Source organism: Notamacropus eugenii, chromosome 4 (genome assembly GCF_028372415.1).
Source record: "Notamacropus eugenii isolate mMacEug1 chromosome 4, mMacEug1.pri_v2, whole genome shotgun sequence".
In the NCBI taxonomy this organism is placed as follows: Eukaryota; Metazoa; Chordata; class Mammalia; order Diprotodontia; family Macropodidae; genus Notamacropus; species Notamacropus eugenii.
In genome coordinates, this window is record NC_092875.1 from 151354425 (window position 1) to 151373656 (window position 19232).

Here is a 19232-nt window from a genome sequence, read left to right on the forward strand (position 1 = left end):
ACTACTGTGTAAGGCAGGGAATTTCCACTTTGGATCAGATTAATTGAAAGTTTTTCTTTTCCATATATGGTGTGCAAATTGCCTCTTTAATTTCTTTCTACCTATTGCTTTCATTGTGCCCTTTCCATTTCCTCTACATGATAGCCTTTCAGATCGTTAAAAACTGCTATCAGGACACACACACACACACACACACACACACACACACACACACACACACGGAGGGACAAATGTTTAGTCTTTTTTTATAACAGTCTAAACATCCTCAGATGGCATGCTTTCAAGTCACCTTGCTGTCCTTGTTGCCTTCTTTTGGACATTTTGATAGTATTCTCTCTAAAAGCTGCCCTTTGTATTTACAAAGCATTAAGGAATCAGTACTGGAGTTACTTCTTACACTTTTACTACTATAAGTTAATATTTAGAACTGAAATCAATATTGATGTTTTTAAATTCTATAAATCATACTTTCCATTAATTTGTACTCAATTTAGGTTTTTATAGCATCATTGGCTCTAGGCCTGGAAGCAATTAGTTGAAGTTAACTTGTATGTAAGATACTGCTATTCTGCATAAAGGGGTACCCTTATATTTTCTAGTAAAATTGAATTTCTGTCTCTAGTAGTTTACTTTTTCCTCCTTCATCCAGTTTCTCTTCTTTAGAGATCTTCAGTTTTATGACTGTGAGATAACTTTTTCTTGTTTCTGGAGGAACTGCTAATTTTGAAGCTTATTGTGTTGCTGATAGAAACTAGGTTATGGAATAATTTAAATATATCAAGTAAGTGATTTGGATTCAACAGACCTAAAAATCTACCCCTTCTTGGATAGTGGAACTCTAATTGGATAGAAAAAGTAAGATTTTTCCATTTCAGAAATGGTTGAAGTATTTATTGTGTTAGGCCTCTAAGATCCCCAGAAAGCACATTTTATAGTGCTTTAAGGTTCATAAAGTACTTTTTTTTTTAACATTTTAAAAACATTTTTTTATTTATTTATTTTTAGATTACAGCATTTATTTCCACAAAATTTTGAGTTCCAATTTTTCTCCCCATTTCTCCCCTCTCCCACTCCATAACAGCTTGCATTCTGATTACCCCTTCCCTCAATTTGCCATCCCTTCTGTCACACCCCACCCTTCCCTTATCCCCATCTTGTCTCTTTTCTTGTCGGGCAAGATAGATTTCTATACCCCATTACCTGTATTTCTTATTTCCCAGTTATATGCAATAACAATTCTCAACATTTGTTTGTAATACTTTGAATTGCAACTTCTCTCCCTTCCTCCCTCCCCACCCATCCCCACTGAGAAGACAAGCAATTTAATACAGACTAAATATGTGTCATTTTGCAAAAGACTTCCATAATAGTCATGTTGTGTAAGACTAGCTATATTTCCCCCCATCCTACTCTGTCCCCCTTTATTCTGTTCTCTCATTTGACCTTGTCCCTCCCCAGAGTGTTTACTTCTAGTTACTCTCTTCCATTTGCCCTCCCTTCTATCATCCCCCTCACCCCACTTGTCCTCTTCTCCCCTACTTTCCTGTAGTGAATGGTAGATTTTCATACCAAATTGAGTGAGCATGTAATTCCCTCCTTAAGCTATATGTGAAGGAGTAAGTTTCACTTTTCCCCCTCACCTCCTCCATTGAACAAGATTTTTATCTCTTTTATAAGTGATAGTCTGCCCCATTCCATTTCCCCCTTTCTCCTCCCAGTATTTTCCTCTCACCTCTTAATTTTATTTTTTTTATAGATATCATCTCTTCTTATTCAACTCACCTTATGTTCTGTGTGTGTGTGTGTGTGTGTGTGTGTGTGTGTGTGTGTGTGTGTGTGTGCACGGACTTCAGTTCTTCAGGGACTCAAGATTCCTCATTATAGTACTCTTCACTTAGCAGATTACAAGTCATCTTTGCTTAGTGATCTGCTTTGATGAGTTTGCTGTCTGGGGAGAAAAAGAATAAATCTCTTGTGGCTAACCTCTTGATAAGTCTCTGAACTTAGCCTGGTCCTCAATTAGTTTCCAGTCTTTTTATTGGTAGTCTTTCTAGTTTTCAGGACCTTGTTAGACCTTATGTGAGAGTTTAGGGTTAAACATCTGAGGGGAGTACTGTAGTGGAGGATATAATTATAATAGTAACTAGTTCTTTCCTCAAGTCTCTACTCCAGTCTGTCTTACACGCTCTTGCCAGTTATTTTCCTTAAGCACAGATCTAAACATATTACTCTACTACTGAATCAACACCACTGCTTTCACATTGCTTCTGGAATAAAATACAAATTCCTCATTTTAGCTTTTAAAACCTTTTACAATTGTGCTCCAGCCTGTCTTTCCAGCATCATTATATATTCTTACTGCTTCTCCTGCACTCTGTAGTCCAACCAAACTGGTCCTCTTTTCATACCTCTGTTCCTGTTTGTTTGCCCTGTATTGCTTAGAATGTACTCCCTCCTCACCTCTCTGTCTCATAGAATTGTTCTGTACCTTCAAAATGCAACTCAAACATCTCCTTCTTTATGAAGACTTTCTTCCTAATACCTTCAAATGTTAGCGTCCTCCTTTTCTAACTGCTTTATCTTTCTTTTTACATTCATTCCAAATGCGTGTATACACAATACATGTATATTATATTCTTATGTATGTCTCATTTCCCTAGTTTGACTGTAAGCTCTATATGAGCAGGGACTGCTTTGTTTATGTCATTTGTGTCACACATTTGCTGTTGTTCATACATGTCCAACTCTGTATGACCTCATGGGCTTTTTTAATGTTCCGTTAGGTTTTTCTCTGCAGTTACAGAAAGCCCAACCATTTTTAAAGTATTTCTAATAGTTAAAAATACCCTTTGTTCACAAGGCAAAAGGGGGGAGCTTTTGCAGGCTTAAAATGAGGAATGAGATTGGTAACAGCCCATTTTTGTTTATTTGTACTACTTAGGAACAGAGGTTCCCCAAAATTATAAAATTATAATGCATATAATTATAACGCAAAATTATATAATCTGAACTTTTTTTGGTTTCCAAGTGTTTTTAAATTTGCTTTTTAAAATTTGGGTGCATCAAATATAATATTTAATTTTTTTTTTATTTTTTTTTTATTTTTTATTTTTTTAATGTTTAACAATCACTGCCATACAATTGCGATTTTATCCCTCCCCACCCACCCCCCACTACCTCCCTCCCTCCCCACGACTGCATACAATTCTGTATAGATTCTACATATACTTTCCTATTGAGTATATTTTCACTATAGTCATGCTATGTAGTCAGACTAAGATAAATGAAAGAATCCGTATAACAAATCAGAACATGATACACAAACAGATACACATACACAAACATGATCTGCTACATTATGTGAGTGACTTCCATATTTCTCTCTCTGAGTGTGGAAGGTATTTTGCCTTGGGGTCCACCATTGGGATTTTTTTTTTTTTCAGAAGTTCTTGTGTTATTACAAAAATCTAAGTCTACCAGAAAAAACTCTCACACACTGTGGTTGTTGCTGTGCATAAAGTTCTCCTGGTTCTGCTCCTTTCACTCAGCATCAGGTCATATAAGTCCTTCCAGGTCTCTCTGAAGTCTTCTTGTTCATCATTTCTTATGGCACAATAGTACTCCATTACATTCATATACCATAATTTATTCAGCCATTCCCCAATTGATGGACATCCCCCTGACTTCCAGTTTTTGGCAACTACATAGAGTGCTGCTATAAATATTTTTGTACATGTGGGACCCTTTCCCATTTTTATGATCTCTTGGGGATATAGTCCTAGTAGCGATATTGCTGGGTCAAAGGGTATGCACATTTTTGTAGCCCTTTGGGCATAGTTCCAAATTGCTCTCCAGAATGGTTGGATGCGCTCACAGCTCCACCAACAATGAATTAGTGTTTCAACTCTCCCACATCCTCTCCAGCATTTATCATTTTCTTGTTCTGTCATGTTTGCCAATCTTATAGGTGTGATGTGGTACCTCAGAGTTGTTTTGATTTGCATCTCTCTAACCAATAGTGATTTAGAGCATTTTTTCATATGATTATAGATAGCTTTAATTTCTTCCTCTGAAAATTGCCTGTTCATATCCTTTGACCATTTATCAATTGGGGAATGACTTGTATGATTATACATTTGGGTCAGTTCTCTATATATTCTAGAAATGAGGCCTTTGTCCCCGAGCTTAGCTGTAAAAATTTTTTCCCAATTTACTACATCCCTCCGGATTTTGGTTGCATTGGGTTTGGTTGTGCAAAAACTTCTCAGTTTAATGTAATCAAAGTTATCCATTTTGCATTTCATAATGCATTATATCTCTCCTTTAGTAAAGAATTCTTCCCTTCTCCATAGATCTGATAAATACACTATATAATATTTAATTTTAATCTTTAAAATTTATTGGAGTTTTTTTAGTTCTTACATATTTTTTCTAAATTTATTTATTTTTAGTTTACAACATTCAGTTCCACAAACTTTTGAGTTTTAAATTCCCCCCCTCCTTTCCCTCTTCTGTCCACAAGATGGCATGCAAACTGATATAGGCTTTACATGTACATTCATATTAAACATATTTCCACATTAGTCATGTTGTAAAGAAGAACTATAACCAATGGAATGAACCACAAGCAAGAAGAAACAAAACAAAAAGAGAGAGAGCAAATAGTATGCTTCAGTCTGCATTCACACTATGGAATTCTTTCTCTGAATGTGGACAGCGTTTTCCATTGTGAACCTTTTGGAGTTGTCTTAGAACTTTGCATTCCTGAGAAGAGCCAAGTCTGTCAAAGTTAGTCATCACACAATGTGGCTGTAAATGTGTACATGGTTCTCCTGCTCCCCTCACTCACCGTCAGTTCATAGAAATCTTTCAAGGTTTTTCTGATGTCTACCTGCTCATCATTTCTTATAGCTCAGTAGTATTCCATTACATTCATATACCACAGCTTGTTCAGTCATTCCCCAGTTGATGGGCATCCCCTCAATTTCCAATTCTTTGCCACCACAAGAAGAGTTGCTATAAATATTTTTGTACATGCGGGTCTTTTTTCCCTTTGTATGATCTGTTTGGTTTACAGCCCTAAAAGTGGTATTCCTGGGTCAAAGGGTATGCACATATTTATAGCACTTGGGGCATAGTTCCAAATTGCTCTCCAAAAATGGTTGACTCAGTTCACAACTCCACCAGCAATGCATTAGTGTTCCAGTTTTCTCACATCTTCTTAGGCATTTATAGTTTTCCTGTTTTGTCATGTTAGCCAGCCTTGATAGGTGTGATGGTGGTTCCTGAGTTTTGATTTGCATTTCTCTAATCAGTGTAGTGGTTAGAGCATTTTTTTCATGACTATAGATAATCCTTAATTTATTTCTCTGAAAAATGCTTGTTCATATCCTTTGATCAGACTGACTTATAGTCTTATAAATTTGACATAGTTTGCTATATGTTTTTTAATTTTATTTTTATTAATTAATTTAGTTTTAATTTTCAACATTCACTTCCACAAGATTTTGATGTCCAAATTTTCTCCCCCTCTCTCCTCTCTGCTCACACCAAGACAGTGTGCATTCTGATTCCCTTTTCCCCTAATCTGCCCTCCCTTCTGTCATACCCCTCCCTTCTCTTTTTCCCCTTCCCCTCTATTTTCTTGTAGGGCAAGCTAGATTGCTATACCCCATTGACTATATATCTTATTTCCCAGTTGCTTGTAAAAACAATTTCTGACATTCATTTTTAAATCTTTGAGTTCCAACTTCTCTCCCTTCCTCCCTCCCCACCCACCCCATTGAGAAGGCAAGCAATTTGATATAGGTTATACATGTGTAGTATTGCAAAACACTTCCATATCAGTCATGTTCGGAAAGACTAACTCTATTTCCCTTCATCTTATCCTGCCCCCCATTTATTCTATTCTCTCTTTAGACCTTGTCCCTCTTGAAAAGTGTTTACTTCTAATTACCCTCCTCCTTCCATTTGCCCTCCCTTCTATCATCCCCTCCACCCACCTGCTTATCCCCTTCCCCACTGCTTTCCTGTAGTGTAAGATAGATTTTCATACCATATTGAGCGTGCATGTTATTCCATCCTTATGCCAAATCCTGTGAGAGTAAGGTTCACTCTTTCCCTCACACCTCCCTCCTTCCCCCCTCCATTAAAAAAGCTTTTTCTTGCCACTTTTATGTGAGAGATAATTTACCCCATTGTATTTCTCCCTTCCTCTTCCCAGTATATTCCTCTCTCACACCAATTTTATTTTTTTAGATATCATCCCTTCATATTCAGCTCACCCTGTGCCCTCTGTCTATATATATAATCCCTCCAACTACCCTAATACTGAGCAAAGTTTCGAGAGTTAGAAATATTATCTTTCCATGTAGGAATGTAAACAGGTCAAATTTAGTAAGTCCCTTATGACTTCTGTTTCCTATTTACCTTTTCATGATTCTCTTGATTCTTGTATTTGAAAGTCAAATTTTCTATTCAGCTCTTTTCATCAAGAATGCTTGAAAGTCCTCTATTTCATTGAATGTTCATTTTTCCCCCTGAAGTATTTATTATACTCAGTTTTTCTGGGTAGGTGATTTCTAGCTTCTTTGATCTCTGGAATATTGTATTCCAAGCCCTCTGATTCCTTAATGTAGAAGATGCTAGAGCTTGTGTTATGCTGATCATATTTCCACAATACTCAAATTGTTTCTTTCTGGCTGCTTGCCGTATTTTCTCCTTGACTTGGGAACTCTGGAATTTGGCCACAATATTCCTAGGAGTTTTCCTTTTGAGGTCTCTTTCAGGGGGTGATTGGTGGATTCTTTCAATATTTATTTTACCCTCTGGTTCTAGAGTATCAGGGCAGTTTTCCTTGATACTTTCATGAAAGATGATGTCTAGGCTCTTTTTTTGATCATGGCTTTCAGGTAGTCCAGTAATTTTTAAATTGTCTCTCCTGGATCTGTTTTCCAGGTCAGTTGTTTTTCCACTGAGATATTTCACATTGTCTGCTATTTTTTATTCTTTTGTTTTTTGTTTTCTAATTTCTTGATTTTTCATAAAGTCATTAGCTTCCATCTGCTCCATTCTAATCCTTAAGAAATTCTTTTCTTCAGTGAGCTTTTGGACCTCCTTTTCCATTTGGCCAATTCTGCTTTTTAAGGGCTTCTTCTCCTCATTGATTTTTTGAATCTCTTTTGCCATTTGGCTTAGTCCATTTTTAAGGTGTTATTTTTCTTCAGCATTTTTTTGGATCCCCTTTAGGAAGTAGTTGACTCGTTATTCATGATTTTCTTGCCTCACTCTCATTTCTCTTCCCAGTTTTTCCCTGCTCTTACTTGATTTTCACAATCCTTTTTGAGCCCTTCCATGTCTTGAGACCATTGCATATTTTTCTGTGGAGGAGCTTTGACTTTGTTGTCTTCTGTTTGCATATTTTGGTCTTCCTTGTCACCAAAGTAAGATTCTGTAGTCTGACTCTTTCTGGTTTTTGCTCATTTTCCCCAGTCAATTATTTGACTTTTGAGCTCTTTGTCAAGGTAGTTCTCTGGTGTACTGTTGGGGGGGGGGGGGTGTACTGTTATCTGCTTGATTCCCCCAAAATCTGTGGGCCTAGGTCTCCATAAATAGTAATAGTCTCTGCCCCTGCTGCTGCTGCTGCCACCGCCGCCCCAGGCTCCACTGCCCTGGGACTGGGACCAGACCACTCTACTCTCACACAGGTCTGACAGGTTTTTTCTGCTGACCTTCCAAGTTGTCCTCAGTGTTTTGGGGTTAAGAAGTCTGGAAACTGTCAGTGCCAGTGATTCAGTCCCTCTGAGGCCTACTCAGGCATGGCCCCTGGACTGTGCTCTGCTCCCAGCCTAGTGCAGTAGCCGTTGACCTTCTAGCTTGTCTTAGACTAGAGATTTGCTTCACTCCATCATTCTGTGGGTTCTGCATCTCCAGAATTTGCTTAGAGTTGGTTTTTACAGATATTTGGCTAGTTTTGGGGGGAGAGCTCTAGCAAGTCCCTGCTTTTACTTTGGCATCTTGACTGCCCACACCTCACTATGTGTTTTAGAAATGAGGCCTTTATCAGAGACAACTGGTTATAAAAATTCTTTCCCATTTTCTTGTTTCCTTCCTAATCTTGGTTGCATTGGCATTGTTTGTACAGAAACTTTTCAGTTTAATGTAATTAAAATTATCCATTTTGCATTTCATTATGTTCTCTATCTCTTGTTTGGTCATAAATTCTTCCACTCTTCATAAATCTGACAGGTAAACTATTCCCTTGCTCTCCCAGTTTGCTGGAGTGTCAGCTTTTAGATCTGAATCATGTACCCATTTGGATTTTACTTTGGTATATGGTGTAAGATATTGGTCTATGCCCAGTTTCTGCCATATTATTTTCTAGTTTTCCTAGCAGTTTTTGTCAAATAGTAAGTTCTTATCCTAGAAGCTGGAGTCTTCAAATAGTAGATTACTAAAGTCATTGACCCATGCATTAAAAGGTATTCCTTTATTTCTTGTAATGGTTCTGAACCTCTTTGGAGGCTCTTGTGATATGTCTCCCTCTTTTCTATAAGTGTAATTTTTGTTGCAGTCTTGTTCTTTCCTTCTGAAGGTTTCAACACAAATTTTTAAAGTGCCTAGTATTCATTGTATTGGGGCCTTTTCTTTGGTTACTCATTTCTTGAGTGTGTTTAGCTTTGTTCCATAAGTTTTTCTTGCAAGGGTTTCTTTCCTTTTCCCATCTTTATTTTTTATTTCTCTTTTGTTTGCCATGGTTTGAAGGAGATGCAAGGTTATCTGGTCTTACTCATGACTGAATTCACGTTACCATCTTGAGGTATCCAGTTCCTCAGATTTTCACAGTTCCATGCAATATGTTCTTATCAGTTCCTCTTAAGTGTATTCCATTCCTAGTCATTTTATCTAAAGGTTTTCTATAGGATTATACATCACACAACTGAATCATGACATTATAGAACAGGTAGCATGTTTTCTGCTGTGGTACTCCATGTTAGTTATTTAGGAGAGAGACAATCCCTGTTGTGAATCCTTCTGTGCTTGTGTATATGTTTAATCTGTTTGAAATTCAATTCTTAGATTAACATCAGTAAAATTTAAAAACAGTGAGCCTTTATCAAAGTTCTTACCTTTGTTTCCACTTTGCCTTTTGAAATTCCTTGCTTTACCTGGTTATTGACATTCAGTGTTTCTCGACAAGAATACACTTAATAAACAACCTTTCTGCAGATCTGTAGCATCACGTTTTTGAGCTTTAAATTGTCTATCTTGTTTAATCCATAAACTTTTGTATATTGTATGTATTAGACCACAGAAAGTTTTAATTCTGTTTTGACACAATATAAATGTTTTCTTAACCCCAAATGACCATGTATTAGGAGTAAAGCATGACATCAGAGGTTGAAATAAAGGAGAAAAAGAATCTGAGAGAACAAAGGATGCAGGACCTTTTTGCTCAACTTAGCTTTGTAAATAGACCATCACTGCTGATTTGAGCATAACTGACTTTGATGTGCTAGAATTGATTGACAGATGTGATTGATGTTCCTGGAAACTTACTCTTTGGGACACCTTAATATTTACTGCTGAAGTTTGTTCTGAAGGTCCTAATCAAGGTTGTTTTATAGTGACCTCTCAACTACTAGGGATCAGGGAATTGGGTTGGAAGAATGCAGGAAGGGAATAATCATTTATTAAATACCTCCTATGTGTTGGGCAGGCATTGTGCAGCTGTCATTTCGTTTGATCCTCAAAACAACCCTGTAAGGTTATGCCCATTTTAGAGATGAGGATATAGAGGCAGAGGGTAAATGACTTGTCCAGGGTCATATGGCTAGTAAGTGTCTGAGGTCAAATTGAACTCAGCACTTCCAGATTCAGGGCTAGCCCTCTATTACCCAGCCATCTAGCTGCCACAAGGAATTTTAGCTCCTCTTTTTAAAAATGTTATGGAGGAATTGAGGGGAGGGGATTACCACGAAAGTAAACTTTGGTATGAGGCTAAATTTTGGACCTCAAGCATAAACTCTTTGCAGTTCTAGGGACTTAGTTCAGTGTTTAATCCTAAATGGAGGACTTTACATTTTATTTTGATAGCCTGATGAGATTTTTGAGATCTTGTCATCTGCAAAATTGATAAAATATGCTATGTTTGCTTTATCCAAGTCACTGATAAGTGTGTTAAAGAAGAATAGGTTAAAGTATCAGAGCCCTGGGGCATTTTACAAAAGGACCTCCCTACTCCCTTGAGCTGGCATCAGTCACTGCTCTTCAGATCTCATTCCATTAGGTATTATGATGCGAGGTCATATTTATTTTCCTAAGCTAATATTTCTAAATTCACTTTGTATTGATGTCTGTGATGGTACCAATCTTGGGTGTCATTTCTGCCCCTCTTTGCTACCATTGTCCCATGTGGAATACTGAGTACCTTTATTGGTAGACTTTCTGTCTACCCCATTAATGGTGTGGTTTTGTTTTTTATTTTTGCTTGCCTTTTGAGTTCTGAGCTCTGTCTCTCCCTCCCTCCTAACCCCCAACTACAGAAAGCTAACTTTGACACAGATACATATGTGAAATCCTACATACCTACTTCCGTGTATCAGTTCTTTCTCTGGAGATCGAAAACATCTTTCTTCATAAGTCCTTTGTAGTTGATTTCAGTATTCATGTTGAACAGTGTTGCTTTTATTGTAACAACCTTCTCTCAGCTCTGCTCATTTCACTCTTCATTATTTCATTCAAGTCTTTCCATGCTTTTTCTAAAATCAACCTGTTTGTCATTACTTACAGCACAGTAGTATTCCTTCACAATCACATACCACAACTTATTTAGCCATTCCCCAGTGGATGGGCATCCCCTCAATATCCACTTCTTTATTACTATAAAGAAAACTGCTATAAATATTTTAGAACTTTTATGTTCTTTTCCTTTTTCCCTCATCACCTTGGGAAACAGACTTAATATTAATAGTACTGGTCAAAGGGCAGACACAATTTTATAACTCTTCGGGCATAATTCCAGATTGCTCTCCAAAATGGGTGAATCGGTTCACAGTTTCAAACCAATTGTATTTGTTGCAGTTATTCCACATCCCCTCCAACATTTGTCAGTTCCCTCGTCTTTCATTTTAGCCAGTCTGTTGGTAATGAGTTGTTTTAATTTGCATTTCTCTAATCATTTATGATATAGGACTTTTTTCATGTGACTAGATAGTTTTGATTTCTTCTAAAAACTGCCTTCATATCTTTTGACCATTTATCATTTGGGGAGTGACTCATGTTCTTGTAGTTTTTGACTATATATTTGAGATATGAGGCCCTTATCCAAGAAGCTGTCTGTACATTTTTTCCCCAAAATTTTCTGCTTTCCTTCTAATTTTGACTACATTGGGGTTTTTTTGTGCAAATCTTTTTGATTTAATGTGATCAAAATTATCCATTTTACATCCCACAGTGTTCTTATTTATTCATGAACTGTTTTCCTATCCATAAATCTGATAGGTAATATATTCCATGTTCTTCTAATTTACTTATGATATCTCCATTTATGTCTAGGTCATGTATCCATTTTGACCTTCTCTTGGTAAATGATATAACTGCTATTAGGTGTTAGAACCAAGGTAGCCAACTGAGTTCTCTTTTTATGCTGTTTTTTTCCCACTGTTATCATGTTACTTTTACCTTATATGTCCTTTACCTCTTATAAACATACGAATAGAGGAAAGATTATTGATTGTTCACTTCTTATGATTTAAATGGAAAGGTATTTGTGGGGACAGGGCAGATATGTATAGATATATATAGATATAGATTTATAGATCTGTGTAGATCTATAGATCTAGATCTAGATCTATCTATATAGATAGATAGATATAGATATAGATATATCCCGATATCTTTGGGCATAGAAGCCTGTGGCACTTGAAGCAGTTCTGGGCTGCCACATAAATGAGTGTATTTGTTTTCTTTTGCCTCTCCTGATACTTCTTTTTAAACTCTTTTTTTTCCCCCTCCCATTGTACCTGCATCTGGCATAGACTTGCCAGCAGGACTAGCACTTTGCCCAGCCTCAGGGCCAGAAGGGGAAGGGTTGCTAGCCAGTGTATTGAAGACTTTAAAATCCCTATGATTATGATATAAGTAAAGGTATTCTCAACTTTCGTCTATATGTGATAATTTTTGGCCAGACTGCAAATTGGGATGTTATTGAATATAAAAAAAAAAAATTGGCTGTTAGTTGAAAGGGATACTATTTATAATTTAAATTCAAAATCTGGCTGTCATACTCAGTTGAACATACCATTTTAAAAGTATCAAAGCCTCAAACTGATTGAAACCACATTTACCTTCCAATTCCACTGCAATTCAGGATAAATGTCCAGACTGAGAAAAGTAAAATTATTTCGAAGTTGTTAGAATACATAGATAACCAGCAACATTTTGAAGAAAACCCAGGTTTATGATTAAATTTCTTTTATGTTCCAATTGGTTATCTGAACTTTATGTATATTGGTATTTTTTATATTGTATGTGCTAAATTTATGTTAAGCTTGTGTGTATTAACTTCCTATATTGGTGTGATAGAAATGGTTCCTCTTCTAAGTGATATTAGCTGAGGAAGAGGATAATGTTTCATTGACTTATTTTTTTCTCTCTCCCCCCACCTCCCAGTTAACAAGCATTTGTTTTCTCTCCCAAGCCCCCTTTCCATTGAAAAAGAAAAATTAAACCTTTGCATAACAAATATGTCAAGCAAAACAAATTCCTACATTGACTCTGTGCAGGGTTTGATTTTTTTCTACTTCTTGAGTCCATTTCTCTACCAGGAGGTGGGTAGTATGTGTCTTTGTGATTTGTCAGAGCTTAAATTTTTCAAAGTTAAATGTGTCTTTAAAATGTCCCTATTGTATAAATTATTCTCCTGGTTCTTTTCACTTCACCCTTCATCAATTATGCAAGTCTTTTCAGGTTTCTCTAAAAACTGCCCCTTTTATCATTTCATACAGCTGATTGTCATTTCACACAGTGGTTAGAGCCCTGGGCCTGGAGTCAGGAAATATCGAAATTCAAATTGGGTATCAGGCACTGCTAACTATTGTGACCTTGGGCAAGTCTCTTAACCTCTGCCTCAGTTTCCTCAGCTCTAAAACGGGGATAATAATAGCACCTACCTCACAGGAATGTTGTGACACAAATGAGATATTTGTAAAAAAGCAGTTTAGCACAGTGCCTGGTGTATAAGTTACTAAATTAAATTCTTATTCCCTTCCCTTTCCTTTCTTTCTTCCTTTTTACTGCCAGTATGCATGTTTAAGTCTTTTCTAGCCTAAAAAAAAAAACTTCCTAGATAAGCTATGCCTTCCAGGTATCATCCTTTTTCTCTCCTTCTGAGTCAAACTCCTTAAAAAACCATCTACATCCATCGCTCCTCTCTTCTAAGCTGAAGAAAGCTGAAACTTTCTAACTCTCTAAAATACCAGTGATTTCTTAATCATCAAATTGGATGGCCTCTTCTTACTCTGTCAAGTGGGGGTGATAATAGCACCTACCTCTGGGTTGTTGTGGGGATCGCATGAGATAAGTAATTGTAAAATGCTTAGTACAGTGTCTGGCACATAGTAAGCAGAATATAAATGTTAGGTGATGTTATTATTTCCTTCTCTTCTCCTCCTTGTTGACCACTTTCTGGTTACTCTCTACCTGCCTGTTTCTTTCATGCACATGCACACGCACAAACATACACCTCCTAGTTCTTTTACCTGTCAGACCTTTACTCATTCATTGTCCACATCATACCCATGAATTGTGGATATACCCCAAGGCTCTATCCTCAGCCCTTTTCTTTTTTCCTATTAAATTTTTTCATTACCCTCCAAGTTCAGTCACCATCTCTATGCAGAAAGCTCCTAAATCTAGATATTGAGCCCTGATCTCTCCAGAAGTCTGGTTCTTCATCATAAGCTGCTTGTTAGACATTCTTAATGTATATCCCATTGGCATCTCAACCTTACTATATCCAAAATAGAAACCCATTATTTCTACATCTTCCCTCCCTGCCCCAAATCACACTTCTTCCAAACTTCTATCAAGGGCAGTCATCTTTCCAGTTACTTAGGTCCACAACTTTTATCGTCATCCTCAGTCCTTTCTCTCATTCACCTCACGTATCTAATAGTTGTCAAGTCTTGTTATTTCTAACTCTATAACATTCTTTGGATATCCCCCTTCTCCATTACTCATGTGTACACTACCCTAGTTCAAGCCCCTCCTCACCTCTTACCTAGAATATTTCATTAGCTTCTTATTTGTCTCTGCTAAAAGCTTTTCTCAGCTCTTGACCAGCCTTCTGATTTGTTCTGAGACATTAGCATTATTACATCCTGCTCTATCTCTTTCTGCTGTTTTGAGTCTCTTTTTTTCCATCTGTATGTATGCCAAGGTGCCAAGGATTCTTAGTTCACATGTGGTCCTTAAACCTTTGTGTGTCTATTCAGTCTGGGATTCAGTTTTAGAAACTATTCCTTTTGCCTTGTCGAATTTCACAGAGATTTTGTATCATCAGTATATTCTTTCTGGATGATGACCCTCTACCTCTCCTCTAGCTTTTAATATTCTCTCTTTCCTCTGGTGCTCTTAGAGTCCTTTTTTTTTTCTTTTTTGCCCGCTTTTAGTCCTTAACTTTTTATTGTGCTCTTTTCTTTATAAGGAGTTCACATTTCTTTACCTTGTCTGTCAATCAGTAGGTATTTTATTTATTAATCCTTATTTGCCAGGCACTGATAAGATCTCCAGGGATACAAAGTAAGGCAAATTAAACAGTCCCTACTCTCAAAGTGCTCATATTCTAATGGTGGAGATAACATGAAATATACAGCTACATACATACAAAATACAGCATAGTGTATTAGGGGTAATCTGAGAGGGAAAACAGCAACAGTGGAGAAGAAGATCGAGAAAGGCCTCTTGCAGATGGTGGAATTTGAACAGAGACTTGAAGGAAGCCAGGAAAACCAGAGAGTGGAGGTGTGAAGTGGAGAGCATTCCCCATACAGGAGCCAGCTCAAACGCACAAAGCAATCTCATTTCCAGCCTTCCTTCACCCAGCTTTTCTAACCTTATTTTATATTACTATAGTTACGTACTTTACCAGATTGGACCAATTCTTATTCTCTAAATACACCCTGTATTTTTCTTTCATGTCTTCGTGGTTTTGCCTGTGGGTCCTGTGTTCCTTTGTTCAGAAACTGTATGTGGAATGTCCTGTTTTTCTTTATACACTTGAAATTTCCCCTGTCTTGCCCAAGTTCTTCTGTCACACTCCAGGAAGGCATTCTTTCTGGTCACCTACAACTTTACAGGGTCTGCCTCTCCTGTGCCCTTCCTTTCATCAGTCTCTAGGAACTGTCCTTCACCACCACCCGTTTTCCAGCCACACACAGCTGCCTGAGGTATAAGTCCACTTGAGAACAGATTCCATAACCCACCTGAGCTCATTCTTCAATGATTAACATATTTGGTGCACCCTGTCATACTCACCCCATCCCCATAATTCTGAACCACTGGTTACCATTGTCCAAACCCCATTCCCCACTGCACCCTTATTTCTCCAGCCCAGCCCACCCCCAAGCTACCTATCCCCTTCACTGTATTCTCTGGAATTCCTGCTCTGTAGGTAACAAACTGGCTTTCATCTTAAACCCCCTTTCTCAGTCTTTCAATTGTTTTGCATTAACTGAGCCTGGCTGCCTCTTGGTTGTATAGCCCAGTGTTTCTTAGCACATTGCCTGGCATGTAGTACAAATTTAGTTGACTAAATTAAATTGTCCATTCTTTAGATGAATTCAGATACCACTTTTTCCATGAAACTTTCTTTGATTCTCCCTTTGGTAAGAACAACCTTGCTTCTTAAACCTCACATAGAATTTTATTGTTATGTACCTCATACATAGAATTTTTAGATCTGGAAGATTCATTAGAGGTTACCTGTTGCTATCCTTTCATTTTACAGATGAGGAAACTGATCCTAGTCAAGTGAAGTAATTTACCTGTGATCATACAGCAGCGGAGGCAGGATTTGGATGTACATAAATATACTCCATTTCATATTCACTTACGATAATTCTTAGTTTCTTTATATACCTCCTGCACAGTCTTTTTTGCTACCACCTCTGTTTATGTAAATGACTTCTTTCTTGTCAAATTACCTCATATTTGATTGTCTATGTGTTGTATTCTTGATGCCTGGCACTGTACCTTGTACATTTTTGTGTTTTTGTCTTAGTTTTTATTTAGACCTGTGATTTCATAGTTGGATAACTTTGTGTAAGTAACTCCCAGTGAGATAGTATATTCTACTTGCTCTGCAATCTATAGCCTTAAAGGAGTTGCCTGGGACACTGTGATTTTAAAGTGGCAAGTCACTCAAGCCAGTATGGGTCAGAAGAATGACTTGAGCCCAAATCTTCCTAACTGCCCTCCCTATTTTCTGCTCTACACTGACTTTTAGAGATAAGACTGTAAGGTTGGAGTTATATTATAGAAGTCTTACCATAGCAGAACAAAGGCTTTTCCCCCCCATAGGCAATTGGAAATAACTGAAGGTTTTTGAGTAGGAGAGTAATATGATTAGACCTGTAGTTTAGGAAAATTATTTTGACAGTTTTGTGAAAGATGATTTGAAGAGAAGAGAAATGGGCAATAATGAGGCCAATTAGAAGGCCATTATAGTTAAGTAGACAAAAGATTGAGTTGAGAATGCTTGAGCTATAGTTGTGGCAGCATGAGTTGAGAGGAAGAAGTTTGATAGGAGAGAGTGTAAAAATATAATTAATTGATAGAATTTAGCAAGTAATTGAAATTCAGGTAATGAGGGAGACAGAGCATAAAGTTTCAAGTCTGGGTCACTGGGAATTACATCATGCACAGAAATAGAGAAAGTTAGGACAGTTTATGAGTTGAGTTGTAGGCATGTTGAGGTGTTGAACTACTCAGATGAATCTAAGATCTTATCCACTGAGGAGTTCCCGTCAGTGATACAGCTCACAACCTACCTTGATGGCAGAGATTTAGGATTGTAACTGAGGGCAGAGAACACATAGATTTGGGATTTGGAAAGAAGCCACAAAGTGATCCAAGGGAGGCAACATAGAATGCTATTAATACGTAAAAATTCTTTTTTTGAGAAACTTAAGCTATGTATGTTAAATAATGAGGCATACCATACAGGCTAGTTTTCCAGGTAACTAAAGCTTGTACCTTACTACATAAAGCTTTAGTATTAACCATTTTTTGGAATATTTCTAAATTTATTATGCTTTCCCTGGCTTCTTAAACTGTCTATTTCAGTCCTATAATTCATCTGTGATCTCATCACTGTAGGCACTTCCTCCAGTGCTACAGATCACAATCCATTCCTGCTATACATGATTCTTGCTCATGTCCTATAAATCCTCCAGAGGAAGTCCACCTAACACGCTGGAGGCTTTGTTCTTGATCTCTTGACATTATGTAGGAAACTAGTGCAGCACACAGGTGTTGTTATACTTCCCTTCACAACATAACCAGTCCATTCCCTTTTCCAGTCATATATCTCTGTGAACTTGTATTATGTGCTATTATTTATTGGAAATAATAGTGCAGCTTACCTATTCTCAGAGTATATTTCTTCATTGCTCTTTGAGTGACCAGAAATTTTGATTTTTCAGAAGCTGAGGGTATTCTATGACTCATAGTCACAGCATAACTGCTAAATTATTGGTGTTAAGAGATAGGTTTTTGTTTCAGGCAGAAGCTTAAGTTTGTTAAAAGCACTGTACAGTTTCCCAAAGGCAGTCTAATCCATGAGTTTCCACCTCTTCAGTTTTGGGCCTAGCTCATTGGCCTTGTGTGATGTCTATCCAAGATATAGGTCCTGATAGACCAGTTCTGTGGTCTCTTTATTCGACTGTATTTGTTAGTTTGAACAATAAATCTCCTCCATCCACTTGCTTTTTCCTGTGTGGATAGTTAGGCTGAACTCTTGAGTGATTGTGAATCTCATTTAGGAGGCTCAGCAGTGTTCCCGGGCTTGATGTAATCAGCACAATGTCACCTGCAAACAGGAGCATCTGGAGGACCTCATCATCCATAGGGAATTCCTTTCCATTTGGACTCTGTGCTGGACATCCTCCATGACAGTGACAAACACCTTTGGTGAGCATATGTCTCCCTGTTTTATGCCTCTTTTTAATAATCAGAGGATTGTTAAATATACTTATTTGTTTCATCTTTCAAGGATTCTTGTTTGACATTAACATATGGGAGACACTTTGGAGGAGAGCCTTTAAATAATCTGCATTTTATTCTATTGAATTAAATGCTATTTTAAAAAAATTGCCATTGAATGTTAAACACAGTGGAGATATTATTTGTACCTTTTAGTTAGTTGTATAACTGTGAAGATGTCACCTACTATATAGCATTTATTTTTTGAAAGCCTGTCTTCTTTTTTCATATTTTCATCAGAGCTGTGTGTGTGTGTGTGTGTGTGTGTGTGTGTGTGTGTGTGTGTGTGTGTAGAGATCATCCTCATAAAGATTTTATAGGGATGAGAAGGTAGGCATGTATCATTATTGATGTCTTCTATATCCCTCTTGCAGTTATATTGCATTTTGTGATTCCCCCCTGTCATCTGATGTCTATCTTCCCCTCTTTCAAATCCTGAAAAATGTAATCAGTGCTTTCAGAATTCTCACTTCCAGCATAAATTTCTTCTGTGTGTACTTGGTATGGTTCAGTTTTTCTTCCTGTCTCATTTTTTTGTGCCATTTCCATTTCCTCATATGGTATATTGGGCGATGAGGTGTTAGGGTACAAATGTGGAAGTTCTTCTGTACTCAGTCATGAAAATAGTATAGAAATGCTGACACATTTCTTCCATTTTTCCTCTGCTGGATCTCTTAGTTTTATTCCTCAAAGTCTTGAGATGATTTGGCTTAATTAGGTCTAATTTTGGGCTTTTGTAAATTTGTTTTCCCTTTCTATGCTCTTCATTTTACACCTCCTCTCCTCTAATAGGAGAGTAGAAGTATTTCACTCACCATCAGTCTTCTGAATTCAGAATTGGTCTTTGTATTTATCAGAGTTGTGACATCTTCCAATTTTTTATTTACATTATTGTAGTCATTGTGTAAATTGTTTTCTTGGTTCTCCACAATTCATGCTGTATCAGTTCATACAGATCTTCCCAGGTC

At 37.2% G+C, this 19232-nt stretch overlaps 1 protein-coding gene across 17 annotated transcripts in view; it reads left to right on the plus strand.

Annotated features, from left to right (window-relative positions):
- The window catches only part of RNF19A (ring finger protein 19A, RBR E3 ubiquitin protein ligase), a 103331-nt gene that overhangs the window by 17997 nt on the left and 66102 nt on the right, over nucleotides 1-19232 (plus strand). For 12 of the 17 annotated variants that reach the window (XR_011965825.1, XR_011965830.1, XR_011965826.1 and 9 more), the window contains exon 3: nucleotides 18045-18192. The exons of the other annotated variants lie outside the window; for them this stretch is intronic. The gene's annotated coding sequence lies outside the window, so the exon portion shown is untranslated. The remainder of the gene's footprint in view (nucleotides 1-18044; nucleotides 18193-19232) is intronic. 17 annotated transcript variants of the gene reach the window in all.